This window comes from Globicephala melas, chromosome 6 (genome assembly GCF_963455315.2).
Source record: "Globicephala melas chromosome 6, mGloMel1.2, whole genome shotgun sequence".
Classification (NCBI taxonomy): Eukaryota; Metazoa; Chordata; class Mammalia; order Artiodactyla; family Delphinidae; genus Globicephala; species Globicephala melas.
In genome coordinates this window covers 85,080,562-85,096,310 of record NC_083319.1, presented here as the reverse complement: position 1 = coordinate 85,096,310, position 15,749 = coordinate 85,080,562, and positions in this window count along the sequence as shown.

The window sequence follows — 15,749 nt, the reverse complement described above, 5'->3', positions numbered from 1 at the left end:
CCTCGCATTGGCCATTCTCCACTTGAAACTATATTTCCTGGGGTATTCACACAGGAAGCTCCCTCCATCCTCAGGTCTTTGCTTCACCTTCTCAGGGAAGCTTACTCTGACTACCCTATTTAATATTGTAACTCATTCTTACCACCTCTTAGCCTAGCAGGACCTTTGGTCCTTTCCCAAAAGTTCGTAAGACATTTGATCTACACCAAAATATCCTGGACATTTGGTTCTTTTCAAAATGCCCACAAGACATTTCGTCCATGCCAAAAGGTTCCTGATATTTGGTCTTGTCCAAAACAGTTTGGCATGGACCAAATATGCTCATGGACATTTTGGATAGGACCAAATATCAAGGACCTTTTGGCATGGACCAAATGTCTCATGGATGTCTTGGACAGGACCAAATTCCTGCTAACCCCTCTTAGTACTTATGATCTCTCTTGCCTTGTTCCACTTTTGCTTTTTTTTTTTTTTCTACAACACTTAAATCTTTTAACATACTCTGTAATTTACTAATGTATTATATTTATTGTGTATTGCTAATCTACCCCCACTAGCCTATAACATCCGTGGGGGCAGAGATTTTTATTTATTTTGTACACTGATCTATCTCAAGCATCTAAACTAGTGACTGCCACATAGTGAGTGCTCAATGAATATTTGTTGAATGAATACATGAATAGTTGCTAGAATGGGACAATAATCCCTTCTGGAGATATGGAAATCAAATGGCCTATACATTTCAGAAATCTTTGTTCCTATTCTAGTGTTGTACAAATGAAACTTAAAACCTTCTAGTAGGGACCTCTGCGAGGAGCAGTATTGACTGGGATTGGCATGTGGGAAATACCTGAGTTGACAGAAATGTTTTCTATCTTGATATGGGTGATATTTGGAAGAAAATTCTTTCAGTTGTACACTTAAGATCTGTGTATTTTAATGTATTTAATACTTCAATAAAAGAAAACAAAATCCATGTGAAATTGAGGAATGCTAGGAAGACTTACCTATGAAGAATTCTCACTTTGATACTATGGGAGACAGACACTGGAGACTTTCTAAACCCCTGCGTGGAGGAAGATTAAAAAATTCTTGATCACAGCATCTCTTCTTTTTACTGGCTTTGGCATTTAAGATCTGATTGTATTTTTTTCTTTTTCTCCCAATCCCAAGTAAAACTAATGACCTTTCAAGTCATTGAGTAAGCCCTTATATTTTGTTTTGGAGTGGTTGACTTTGGCTCAATGAGATATGTGCATGTCTGCGTGTATATGTGTATGTGTACAGGAGCATCTATACTTACTCATGTAGTATGGAGAGCAAGCCAGTTGTTTTATGTTATTGTCATTTCCCTGGCTTTAAAATAAATGAGTTTATTTAGATTTCTAGAAGTGAAACTGCTTCTGTGACATCTTTTGGCTGTTTGGGGTCCTTTGGGATTTGAGCTTTTTACAAAATTTCCCCTGTATGTGAAAACTGCAGGGAAGAGGAGAGCATGAACAGTTTAAAAGCAGGAAACACAGCTAAAAGCTAGATTTTAAATTCATTTCCATCTATTTATGGAAGACCTTTAAGTCCATCAGCCTTATTTGGGAAATTTCCTAGACTGAAAAAAATTTCTGCTTTTTCTATTTTCTTTTAACTCATTCAATGTAAAAGTAAAATAAAATCTACCGCCAACACATTCTTTTCATTGATCAACGCTGTAGCACAATTCTCCAGAAAAGCTTTTCATTCTTGATCAGTTTTCTCATCAGTAGAATCAGATGCAGTAAGAGCTGGGAAAGCAACCTCAGAGTGACAAATGATCAAGCAGTGACTTGGTAATTCTTCTTACACCCTGTTTAGTGCCTAGTTGTTAAGGCAGAGAAGAGAGGCTAGAGGCAAGAATCAATTTTTCAGTTGAATATAGTATGTGCTTGGAATACTCTTTAATTATAAATAGTATAATTTAATTGTAACTATAGTGATGTAAGTTAGATTTCCCTTTCTGGAGGAAAAATCATGTGCTGTTTTCTTCGTCTGCTTTTGAGAATACTGTGTTAGTCAAATAGGGAGCAATGTGTGTGGGAAAACTTGGATGTGCCTCTCACCCACCATTCTGCCTTAATCTCCTCTGAACTTGACCGCATGCCTCTTTGGTCCATTTAGGAATAAAAATAAACTCTACTTCTCTCTTGATAATTCATGATAGTCTTCCCGGAGTCTTGATTAGAGAGGGAGCAGCAAGATGACGAATTATTTCCTTCATGTGGTAACTGAAGGGAAACAAAGTCCACACCATCACCCGCCTTCCTGGGTCTGTTCTCAGCCCATGTATCTATGGGCTGAGCACAGGGAACTGGCTCTGAAAGAGAGGCTGATGCCTGTTTTCCATGGTCTCGCCCCTCAAGAAAAGAGGGAGGAAAAAAAGGAAAACCAGAATCTTATTATCCAAAGGCTATTCTTTCTTCACTCAGTCTGCTTCATTTTGACGCACTTCACTTACCCTCACTAATTTTTGCTTGTTGAGCTCACTTATTTAAAATAAAAATACCTTCACAGAAATGGTTCAGTGCCATAGAGGTAGTGAAAGGGCCTGCACTTCTCCCAGATGCTTCCAGAAAATTTTTGCCTGGAAGGCGGTAAACATTCACAGCCTTCCTGGGGTCCAGGGGCCAGTTGATCCTGGGTAGTGAATTACTGCCCAGGTTCCATGGAAGGAACAGCCATGTGGGCAGAGATGCTTAGACTGCTGACATTTTAAAGGCTTTTGTGAAAGGAAAATGATTTGCAAGTGTTTGGCAAACAAAAGCTCTGTGTAGCTCTGTGCCACTTTCAAAGTCAACTTTAAACTCCTAAAAGTTCTATGTTTATGAGAACACAAAACTTTTATGCAGCCTGATGCTTACAAAGAGCTCCACGGTACTCTGTGTTCAAAGGTTGAGCCTGAAGACTGAGAATCGGGGTTTTATATTCTGTAGCCATGAACCTTGGCTGGAGCCCAGAGAACTGGGGATAAATCCAGAGGAAAGCAGACAGAGCCTCTTAAAGATGAATTTACTTGGTTTCACTCTTTCGGTTGCCTTTGGGCTGGTGCCTGTGCACACACTTTTGCAGTGGCGGCGGGGGGGCGGGGAGAGGATCAGTGAGTGGATGGCTCCGGCATGTGCTCCCCTGGAACAAGCAGACTGACGGAACAGGTGGCCCTTTTAAGTAGGTTCAGGCCCAAAGTGAATGGGCCTGATCAATTATTCAGCATAAAATGATGGAAATAAACTAAACAGAAAGATCGCTCAGGTCTCCGTGCCTGTGGGAATCCTGGTAGTGATTGCAAGACTTTAACCAGAGCACCCCGCCGTCCTCGGCAGCCAGAGTCCTGGGTTAGAGCTGAAGAATCTGCTAGAAACTCACACCAATACATCACAGGTAAGCTAGATAATTGGGAAATTTAAAAAAAAACTGATTTCACAGACTGATAATGTAAATTAAAAATATTTAGAAAACCAGTTCTTTCATTTTAGAAAGGAGGGCACTGGGTCAGTTACTAAAGCTTTCCTATCTTCTGGGGACAGAGCTGAGAACAGCACTCAGGTCCCCCGGACTCTTGTTGGAGGACTCTGCCCCCATCAATCATTTGATCCAAACATCACACACAGACCTGCAAAGAGACTTCCTAATACCCAGAAACTAGCATCCCTGATGAAAAGAAATATGTCCTTGTCCACTTTCCCTTCACCTTGACCTTCAGGCTGTCTTTGTAACCTCTTTCCTCCTTCAAATATTTCTTTAAAATTGGAAGGTTGTAGCGGGTAGAGAGGCAAAGAGAAAAGAACATTTTAGAGCTGGAAGGGTGGGTCTAGAACGTCGCATTTGTTTCCTGGCCTCCTTTATCGATGAGCAAAAAAGAGGAATGCTTCTAGAAGGAGCTTTCAAATGTAGTTTCTGATTCAGTTAAGGTCTCGGGTGGGGCCTGAGAGTCTGCATTTCTACCAAGCTCCTGGGTGATTCTGATCCACAAGAGCACACTTTTGAGTCTTAAGGGAGTGGACCAAGTGGCCAGCTTCAGGTTGCATAACTAGTTAGTGGTTACTCCAGTGACTGTAGTGAATCTCAATTGATTTCAGATGGTTCAGACCCATGCAACTTTAAGCATGCTTCTTAAACTCTGAGTTATATTTTTCTCATCTATAAAAATTACAGTTTCATGGGATTCGTGACTCTTGTGTCTAGCCAGTGAGGATAACAGAGTCTTCATAGAGGCCTATATTCACAGTATATGGGAAAAATATAGAATTGGAAGCCCAGAGGCCCTGGGTGACCCAGCTTTGTGACCAAAGGAAACACTTCAGGTACTTCAGGCCTGAGTTGCCTTCCCTGAAATGAGAGGGAGATGGCCTGGGTCATCTTTAAGATTGCTTCTTTTTTAAGACAGCTTTTTTCTGGGCACACATGAAAATACAGTAAGAGTAACACTTGCCACGTGCCAGGCCCTATTTTAAAAGCTTTGCATATAGTAACTCATTTCGTCTTTACTACAACCCTGTGTTATCATCCCTACTTGACAGATGAAGAAGCTGAGTCCTGGAGAGGTTCAAGGTCATGCAGTTATAAGTGGAAGAACCAGGTAACATGGCTTCAGTCTGTGCTGTCACTGACCCAGTTAATAGCGATGGTTCAACTATAAGGAGGTTCTAGTTATAGATCTCCTTCATGTGTGTTATTTGAACCAAGTAGCTATATTGCGAGTTGCCATAATCACCATCATTACCCCCAACTTACAGGTGAGAAACCCAAGATTCACATAAGTAGCAAATGGAGAAACCAGGATTTAAATGGAGTCTATCAGAGTCTATCCTTTGCAAAAGATGTGCAAAGCAGTGCCTCAAACCTGCAGCTCTAACGATGAACACCAAACTCTTTGAGACGTGGGAAAGCTTGGTCTCCTCAGCTGATGAGCCTGGCAGAGATGGAGTCCACCAAGTATTTTTAACAGTTGGAGGCTTGTATGAAAAATCAAATATAAATTGATTGTCTAAATAGATGTATTGTCCACTAAACTTGCTATAGGTACTTGTTAAATGTAAGATGTAGTTACTTTTGGGTTTCCTATACAGGCAATACCATTTATAAATAATAAAATGTTTGGTTTTTTATTTCCAGAAAAAGAGATCCCTTCTAGTTCTAACATTCCACCACTTGGAACATAATGTTCCTAGTTTAAATAAGTATAGTGATGTGGAGTTGCGGTGTCTTTGTTTCTGCCGTATATCAATGGTCCATTTAATGCCAAGTTCTTGAACAGAAACAGAGCCCCATAATTATGCATATTTCTATGGGAAAATTTGTCCAGCTTCCTTGTTTCACTCAAGGACATATTCTTCCAAGACATAAGGGGTGAGGGGGAAAGTGATGGAATCTGTAGGCTTTTAACATTCCCATGGCTGGGAGTATTCTGAAGTTATACTTTTTTGTTCTATCACCCAAGTTGAGTACCCTAATTTGGGGACATAACCCCATGAGATCACCACTGGTCCCTTAACTGCCCATTATCCCAGTGATGATATGCAGGCACTGCACAGTGACTGCTACGTTGGGGCTGCAGCACGTGGGCTTGTCACGGTGAGGACTCTCACAATTAACTTGTTTTTTCAAAAAAGGAAAAAAAGGGCTTCCCTGGTGGCGCAGTGGTTGAGAGTCCGCCTGCCAATGCAGGGGACATGGGTTCGTGCCCCAGTCTGGGAAGATCCCACATGCCTCGGAGTGGCTGGGCCCGTGAGCCATGGCCGCTGAGCCTGCACGTCCGGAGCCTGTGCTCCGCAACGGGAGAGACCACAACAGTGAGAGGCCCGCGTACCACAAAAAAAAGGAAAAAAAAAATTTGGACATCGACAGTTACCTGCTTGGTAGAGAATTATGTAACCATCCAAGAATGGTCAGATGTCCCTTTCAGAAAAATGCCCCCGAGACCTTTCTTAATGAGATTTTACATATGTATGACCGATAGCATCTTTACAAACGATGTGTATTTCAGCTCATCTCATTTTGTCCTCACAGGAACTGGGAGAAGCAGGTGTCCCCTCCCTTCTGTAGAGGAGGAATTAAGGCTCCCAGCAACCAGGAGTCACTTGCAGTGTGACCCCATCAGGACTGCAGTTCAGGCCCCTGGTTTCTTGTCCAGGCCTTTCTTCACTCGACCAAGGCCATGACTCTAACATCCTACAAATGTCCTATGAAAACGTCCACATGAAATACATGCTCTTTTCTAAGTCTGTTTACTTCTGACCCTGTGGAAAGATTTGAGAGACATTAGTAACTTATTTTTGTATTTCCTCAAGTCCCTGTGAAGGAATGACTGTATCTGTAGTGCTTCTTTTCTGGGCCCTGGAAGGAATCCAAAGCTGTCTCTGTGTTTTCCATTTGGCACATTTTCAAAAATCTCTTACCGTTTCCTGGAGGTGGTCTTGCAGAACTCTATAGAGCGCCCCCTGACAGGTTGACCGAGGCAGGAATGCAGGCATCACGAAGCCTCGAAATAGAAAAGACTGGTGGGACGTGCAGGTGCACCCTGCTCTGTGCAACTCACTCTAAAGACAGGGGAAGGGCCCCTGAGAGAGGGACCACTTTTCAACAGCAGATAACTACCTGTTGCTTTGTCATGGAACTTTTATTTGCTTATTTGTTTTGAAACTTTTTTTAAAAAAAATGAAGTATAGTTGACTTAGTTGTGTTACTTTCAGGTGTACAGCACGGTGATTCATATATATATATACATATATATATATACACACACATATATATGTATATATATATATATTCCTTTTGTCATGGAACTTTTAAATAGTGAATGAATCTAGTGAAATTTTTAAAATACAATTCAACTTATGGAGAGGAATTCACCTTGACTTTCTTGAAATAGTCATAGGTCACAGGTTTGAAAAGCAACACTAAGAAGAAACAGGGAGACTTTCAAAAGAAGGTTGACGGTGATGTGAGCCTCTGTATGACAGAGTCTGAGCTGCCCCACATGCCCAAAAGCTCACAGTACTTCAAAGACCCAGCCAGAAAAGACCAAGGAGAGGATAGGAGTCCCAGCTTCGCTGAAGCTTCAGAAACATCTACATTTACAAAGGGGTTTGCAGTAGAGGCTGCTGCCCATATTCTTTCTGAAACAGGCCCAGAAAGTGAAACTTTAAAAGGCAATTAATGGGTGAATTTTAAATATACTGAGGATAGAGGACTCCCCTGGTGACGCAGTGGTTGAGAGTCCGCCTGCTGATGCAGGGGATGCGGGTTCATGCCCCGGTCCGGGAGGATCCCACGTGCTGCGGAGCGGCTGGGCCCGTGAGCCATGGCAACCACTGTTACCTTAATTTTAAAAAGCAACTGCAGTCCTCATAATCCTCTCAAGTTTAAGTCAATCAAAGTGAAAAAGAAAAGGCCTTGCCTGGGCATTTCTACTTAGAAGAGCCTAAGTTTGAATCAATGCTTGTGTATGAAGCTTGTTCCTGATAATTTGAGCACATGCTTGGTCCTTCCCTTGTTTTCCCTCTTTCCTTTGCTTCATATGTTGACAACCTTTTTTAAAAGGCATTGGAAGACCTTGTTGTTGAAGGATTCCCGTGGGCAATCCCAGAACTTTGGAGCTGGAAGGGAACCTAGCAACCACTCAATGCCTTTCACAAATGAGGAAAACCAAGAGCCGGGACTTTGAACCCATGTGTGCACTGCACAGGTGCTGGGCAGACAGAGCTCAGTCTCCCAGGTGCTGGGGTCCTCTTAGCCGCCCCTCCCCTTTCTTCTGCCCTCAGGAAGAACATGGTCTTCAGAATCCCTCTATATAAAAGTGAGTCCCTATGGAGAGCACTTAGCCAGTTCCAAATTCAGAAGTCTAGGTAACAAGGCAGTTCCCTTCCATGTGTCTTTTCCATGAAGCACAATGGTACCTGCATTACTTTCCTGTCACTGTCCTAACAAATTACCACAAACTGGGTGGCTTAAGACAACAGTTTATTCTGTCACAATTGGAAAGGCCAGAAGTCCAAAATCAAGGTGTCAGTAGAGTTGCACTCCCTCCAAAGGCTCTGAAAAGGAATATTTTCTTGCTTCTTCCACTTCTGATGGTTCCAGGAGTTCGCTGGCTTGTGGTTGCATAAATCCAGTCTGCCTCCATGGTCACATGGCCTTCTCCTTGATGACTCTGCCTTCTCCTTTTCTTTCCCTTACAGGAACGTCTGTCATTGGATTTAAGGCCAACTCATCTCACCCAAGATGATTTTCTCATCTCAAGATCTTTAACTGAATTACATCAGCAAAGATCCTTTTTCCAAATATGGTCACATTCACAGGTTCCTGGGTTAAGACATGGGAATATCTTTTTGGGGGCCACCATTCAACCTGCTATAGTATTCATGTAAATAGACTCTCAGAAATAGCCCTAAATCCCCAGCGTAAGTACTATAAATTCTATATTTGTGTTTCCCAGGGTAAGTTTCTTACACCTAGTTTTGAAGAGTTATTTTCTAAAATGAGTTTCATGGTGAGATGATTTTGATAATTTCGTATAGCAAAGTTAAGCGGTAGCAGCTTTTTTTTGGTTTTGCTTGTTTGTTTCTTTACAATTGGAATTTCTCAGAACCTTTAAGAAGCTGATGGACATTATGGCTTTTCAGAACTGGGATAATGATGCATGGTATTTCCCAGGTGAGTATGTTTTGTCTGGGTTTTCCAGAAAACAAGGATTAAGACAAGGCTTAAGTGCAAGCTTTCCACTGGGGATTATTTTCCAGGGAGGCAGAGTGAAGGGCAGGGCACAACACAGACAGATGGAGAGCAGTGCCACGTGGGTCCTAGATCTGGCCGCCTCTGAGGCTGTTAGTGGCCTGACCTCATGAGACAGCTCAAATTGCTGGAGGAAATGTATCTGGGGTCTTTCTACTGGGGAAGAGAGGGGGCAGCAGTAATCCACTGGCTTCCACCACCATTAGTCAAAGTGCCCCTTCACCACCCACGCAGGCTCTGCACGTCTAAGTGCCTAGCAGGTCCTCACCACATCCCCTGTTTTTGTGTAATTGCAGCATCGGCACCTGCAGGAAGTGGGTCAGAGCCTGCACAGAAGCGATCACACCATAGTCACTGGCTTGCGATCAGCTGAGGCTGAGAGAATCTGAAGCCGTGCTTGAGAGGTGTCTGTTATGTTCCTGGACCCGTTAGTGGGAAGACATCCCAGGAAACAAGTGCTTCATGGAAGGCTCTTTGAGAAACCAATTTCAGTGTTAAATTGCTCTGATACATTATTTCATTAACGAACTTGCTTTAATGCTACTTATGCTTCCTGGTATCACCACACACTCCCTCAGTTCTGTATTTGGGGATCACTGTCAATCATCTAGTCTGACAAAATACATTACCATGCCTTTTAAAATTTTAAGTCAGGAGAGAGTTCATTCTTGAAAGAACTGTTTATACATACTGGAAAGCACATTCCTGGAGCTGATTTAATTTTAACTTTATTTGTATTCATATCTGCTGACAGTAAGCTGTGAAAACTGGAAGATTTCTTAGGGTATGGACTACTTCCATTTTTGCTCATTCAGCCAATGTGGTAAATATCATCTTACCAAAAGAGAAGGGAAAAAGAATACACAGCAGTTTCTTATCTAGCTCAATGGGAGGGAAAAAGAGAAAAGAAGCAGCAAAAGCAAGATCATTGCCTGGTGCAAATTTTGGGACAGTTACATTACACAAAAGGATTGGAAAATGGAAATGTGTTCCTTTGAAATGACTGTAATCTGCTGAATGTTGAGGCTGAGAGGAAAGTAATGAAGGAGAACAAGGCAGGCGAGAGTATTAATTTTCTCTGATGATGGAGGCTATATAGTCACCTTTACAGGAAAAGATCCAGACATTGTGGAGGAGCTGATTTTCAAGAGACCCACTCTGCTTGCTGGAGTCCATTTTATGGATGCTTGGTTGGCATGAAGGAGCTGTGAATCACAGGGAGCCTGTGTCCTCTCCACAACAGCACCCAGGAAGCACAGGATCCAAACAGAGCCAGTAAAGTGAGAGTTAACAGGAAACCCTAAGATGGCAACATCAGTTCAATCTGGTTTTGGTGTTGCCATCAATGAAACAAGCTGGAATCATGAGCGTAGAGAAGGGGGGAGGCGTAATGGGCTGGTGGAGGGTGGGACAAAATTGTGTTGGCCCAAGTGTGGAAAAAACCCTGTTCTTTTTAAGACTCCTGAAATGGTCTTTTGGAAGCAGCATGGTAAACGGAAAAGAACCTAGACTTTTCAGCCAGTTGACTTAAAAATGAATTTCTGGATCATTTGCTTGTGAGCTGTGTAGACTTGGGATAGTCATTGAGCTTCTATGCCTCAGTTTTCTAATCTGTAAAATGGAGAGAATAATACTATGTCATTTAGTGGCAAATAATAGAACACCCTACTCAATGTAGTTTAAACAATACAAGCGTACTTCCAGGCAAGAAGGTTCTGGGCACTCCTCCAAACATATAGCACAATAATGGATAAGGAAAAGGTATAGTTGAGGCTCAAAAGCCACATAAATATATCTAAAGACCACAAGTGGAAAAATAGTACAAGGTGCTTCAGGCCCAGAAGAAGGCAGTATTTGCTGGGAGTTTGGCCTGGGCAGCATTACTACATGGGGAAAAAAAAGAAAAGAAAGAAAAGGAAAGGAAGTATAGGCCAGATCAATTGGATCAATGCTTGACACTAGGACCTGGGTGGGACTCAAGGCTACCAATCTATAAGACTAGAGGAAAAAGAAACGGTAAAAGTTTAGCCTCTTGACCAGGATATGAGTCAATCCATCCTCACTTGGTAACTAAACCCATGATATGGAAACAGGGCATGGAACTAGGGCCTCAGAGGGTTAGGGAGAGAAAGTATAGAAGTCATAAAATTGTATGACTCTAACAATATAGCCTCAAAATTCAAAAAGCAAAAACTGATATAAGGAAAATTTGACTAATCCCCCAAAACCCACTGGGATATTTTAATGTATATAAAATATGATGATTGGTTGAACAGACTTCAAGTTGACAGGAATATAGAAAGTATGGATAGGACAATAAAAAAATATATGTTATTTTCAATTACACATAGGGTATTTATAAAAATTTACTATGTATAGGCCGCAAAGGAATTGTCCGCAAATTTCAAACAGCAATATCATATGAATAATGGTGTTCCAATTCAATACAATTAAAGTAGAAATTAACAAAAAAAGAGAATAAAAACAGACACATATATATTGGGAAACTTAGAAATGTACTGCCAAATAATTCATGGGTATATTAGCTTCTTATGACTGCTGTAACCAATTACCACAAACCCGGGGGCATAACCCAATAGAAATATATTTTCTCACAGTTCTGGAGACCGGAATCTTGAAATTAGTATCACTGGGCTGAAATCAAAGTATTGTTAGGGCTGTGTTCCCTCTGGAAGCTCCAGGGGAGAACTTGTTCCTTGAATCTTCCAGTTTCCGGTGGCTCTGGACGTTCCAAGGCTTTTGGTTACATCATTCTACTTTGTGGTCACGTTGCCTCCTCCTCTTCTGACCTTGGGGAATCTCTCTCTGCCTCTATCTTGTAAGGATACATGTGATGGTATTTAGGGGCCACCTGGATGTCCAGGATAATGTCTCCATCTCAAGATCCTTAACTTAGTCACATCTGCATTCTTTTTTTTGATCATATATCATTCACAGGTTCCAGGGATTATGATATGAATGTCTTTTGGGGGCCATCACTTAGTCTACCACATGGGTGAAAGAGAAAAATTACAGTGAGAATTGTGAATGACAATACAAGTCATGTAGATCAAGACTTGTGGAATACAGCAAAAATCATACCTAGAGGCAAATTTATAGCCTTAAATGCGATTTTTTTTAAAGAACATTTAAAATAAACAACTTTATTTAACTCAACAAGTTGAATCAGGAATCAAAATACTTCCCTTCAAAAGCAACAGGCCCAGACAAGATTTTGGAAATTTCAAGAAGCAAACATTCCCCATCTTATACAGATCTTTTCAGAGTCTAGACCTAAAAAGGTCAGCCACCCACATAGTTTTATCAGGCTAATAGAATTTGATATGGAAACTAGACAGAACAGTACAAGGAAAAATAATTATAGGCCAATCTCACTTATAATCATGAATGCAAAAATCCCAGATAAAATACAGCAAATTGAATTTAATAGTTATTAAAAATATACAATGACAAAGTTAGGTTAATCCCAGGAATTATAAGGCTGGTCAATACTAGAAAATCTCTCAATGCAATACATACCATTAACAGATTAAAGGAGGAAAATTATATAATCATCTCAGTAGATGCCCCAAAAGCATAAAGTATAAATTCTTCCTCATTCATGATTAAAAAATTAAAAGCATTTAGCAAAGAAAGACTGGAAAGAAGCCTGATGATTGGTGCCCATCAAACACCAACAGCAAACATCATCTATATTAATGGGATTTTAGAAGTTTCCCACCTCAGACTGAGGAGAAACTTGCCTGCCCTCACTGTTACTTCTTTGGCATGTCCAGGTTTGGGTGGCTTATGCTAGTTTGTCATTTGCCCTTAGAGTGTTTAGATATGCAAGTGCAGGTGGTAAAAGTATCAAAGCATGGCCTATAGTAGGCTTCTCTTCCTCCATTGTCATAGAGTCCCAGCCAGGCATTCGGTAGCCCAGTTAACTCATATTTCTTCACATTGTGCGATACGCTGTATGTTCATGTGACTAAGTTCTCTGCAGTGGAACACGAGGAAGGGATGTGCAGTACATATGGGTCTGCATCTTAAGACATGGGTGTGCCCCTTCCAAACTCTCTGCCCCTTCCCAATGGCTGGAACTTGGAAGTGGCAGTGACCTAGCTTCAGCCTTACAGGTGATGACAGGTAATGATGGAGTAATAGGAAGGAAGGAGCTATGTTCCCTGATAGACCTTGTGGAACAGAACTGCCCCTCCCACGTGGAATGCTTACATTGGGGCTAAAGAAATGACAGTATATATTCTTGAAACCGCTGAAGCTTTGTGTCTTTTTGTTACAGCAGCTTGGCCTTACAACCAACAACCAACAATATGGGAATAATATTAAACACCACATCTGGATGGCAGTTAAGGACTTTGGGTCACATGGTGCTATAGACCTTCAACAGCATCTTTAACATTTGGTTTCTTTAAAAAATGCAGAAGAGGGCTTCCCTGGTGGCGCACTGGTTGAGAGTCCGCCTGCCGATGTAGGGGACACGAGTTCGTGCCCCGGTCTGGGAAGATCCCACATGCCGTGGAGTGGCTGGGCCCGTGAGCCATGGCCGCTGAGCCTGCGCGTCCGGAGCCTGTGCTGTGCAACGGGAGAGGCCACAGCAGTGAGAGGCCCCCATACCGCAAAAAAAAAAAAAAAAAAAAAATTTCAGAAGAAAATACGTCAGTTTTAAGATGCTGGATTGTAGATCTTCTGACATTTGTTATATAATTTTCTATCCTTTTCTGAAGGTTTGATATACGCAATAATAAAATTGAAAGAAGAAAGTGATCAAGGGAATTTATTGCCTACAAGTATCTCCTGACTTTAAGATAATCTCAGTTCCATCACTCAGTAATGTAACCAGGAATTGCTTTATCTTCAACTTTGGTCTGCCTTCCTCTGGATTTTGGCTTCTTCTAAAATGCCCCTCCTGGACCCAAAATAACTACTAGCATCTTCTCGAATTCATGCTGCCTCATTCATTACAAACAGAAAAGACCATCTTTACCCCCAAGTAGATAAGACATCAAACTTTCATCAAACATTTGTTAAGATTTTATTCTTTGCCAAGTACTGGTGACACAGAAATGACTCAGACATAGTTGCTTAAGTGGAAAAGTTCAAAATCATAATCTGGACATCCAAAAATATTTATGCTTCTTTCTGCATAAAGATTGCCTTTTAAAATGCTCATACTCTTCAATTTGTGACATGCTCAGCAACTGACATAGACTTGGTCCCCATTCTACCTTACCTAGGCTCTTATGTCCATGAACATGAGATGTTTACACTTTCTTTAGTCATTCTCTCTGCTTTGAAAATCATTTCATTTCTTCTCCACTAGGCCAAGTTCTACTGTGTCTTCAAAGCCCTCCAGTACATCTTTCTAGGGAGCATCAAGAAATAAGATCCATAAGCAAGTAAGTTTCTGGGGTGATTTCTCCCCAGCTACAATGTCATTGCTTAAGAGTTAGACTTGGTGGATATCACCTTCAAGCAAGTTCATTGTTCCCTCCTTTGTGTTCCTATAGCACTCTCTTTATATCATCAGTATGCTACTTAGATGCATATACACAACTAACTATAACACGGCATGATTTCTCTTACACTGGGCTTATCCTTTCTTGAGGATAAGGACTCTTGAATATTCACCTTTAAGTTTTGGTCTTCTGGATCCTAACAGACACTTGTGGGAGAGAGTGCTGATTGCCTACTCAATATTAGTTCTCTTTTTCTTCCTCAATAATAGACTTGTGTTGAATATGTCATTAGGCTTAGTTAAAAAAAATGTGTCCCATTCTTCCTTCCACGTAAAAGTGGTCAATGTACAAGTAGATATTTTTAGATAGGACTTCCAGGACAAATTTTTTTTTTTTTTTTTTTTTTTGGGGTACGCGGGCCTCTCACCGTTGTGGCCTCTCCCGCCGCAGAGCACAGGCTCTGGACGCGCAGGCTCAGCGGCCATGGCTCACGCGCCCAGCCGCTTCGCGGCATGTGGGATCTTCCCGGACCAGGGCATGAACCCGAGTCCCCTGTATCGGCAGGTGGACTCTCAACCACTGCGCCACCAGGGAAGCCCCAGGAAAAATTTTTAAAAGGGGCTCACTCACCTGGGAGGCAAGCACCCTTCTCCCCTTTCCCCTTTCTTTTGTCTTTCTGTTCAGAATTTGAATGCTATGGTTGAAGCACCAGCAGCCATCTTGTGATCATGAGTCAACCTTGAAGACATAAGCCATGTATTAAGGGTAGTGAGCAGAAATATAAAAAGTGCAGAAAGATAGAATAACCATGTAACCACAATTGTATTGCTGGGTCATCTACCCCTGGACTTTCTTATGTGAAAGAAAAACACATCTCCATCATTTTTAAGCCACTGTCACTTTAGGTTTATATTACTAGTAGCTGAACGTTATCCTAACTGTTATAATGCTTGATAAATGTTTACAATTAAAGTAATGGAGCATAATTTTCAGAAACTTATTCAACACAGGCAGCCTACACCAAAGGTAGCAAATCACTGGGCTGCAGGCTGAATCCAGAAACAAGTCAGGTTTATTTTTTTTAAGTTACATTAATGGCCAACATCAGAAAGCTGAGCAATTTCATATAAACATTTGGATTTCTTCTTATTTAAAATTTAGAAGGTTTCGCAACATGGGGTCCACATTCCTGCCTGGCATGAATCGCTGAATGATGGCTGGCCCTTGGAATGTGGCCAAGGGTCTTTATTTCAGCTGCATCTCAGCCCACCTAGCTCCTCTCACCTAAGGGAGCTGCCTAGCCCCTATAGGCAATTAAATGGGTGACTCCAGATCTTAGCTAATGTCAAGTCCCAAGTTGGATTTTCAGCCTCTGATCGAAAGCATACTGTATCATTAGGTACTTTCCTAAACACAGCCTATGTGAAGCCTGGCAGTGGGCACTCCTCCAGGTGAAGGGCCAGTATTATATTTGATAAAATGCTTTTTATTGCTCACTTTGGTTAGTTC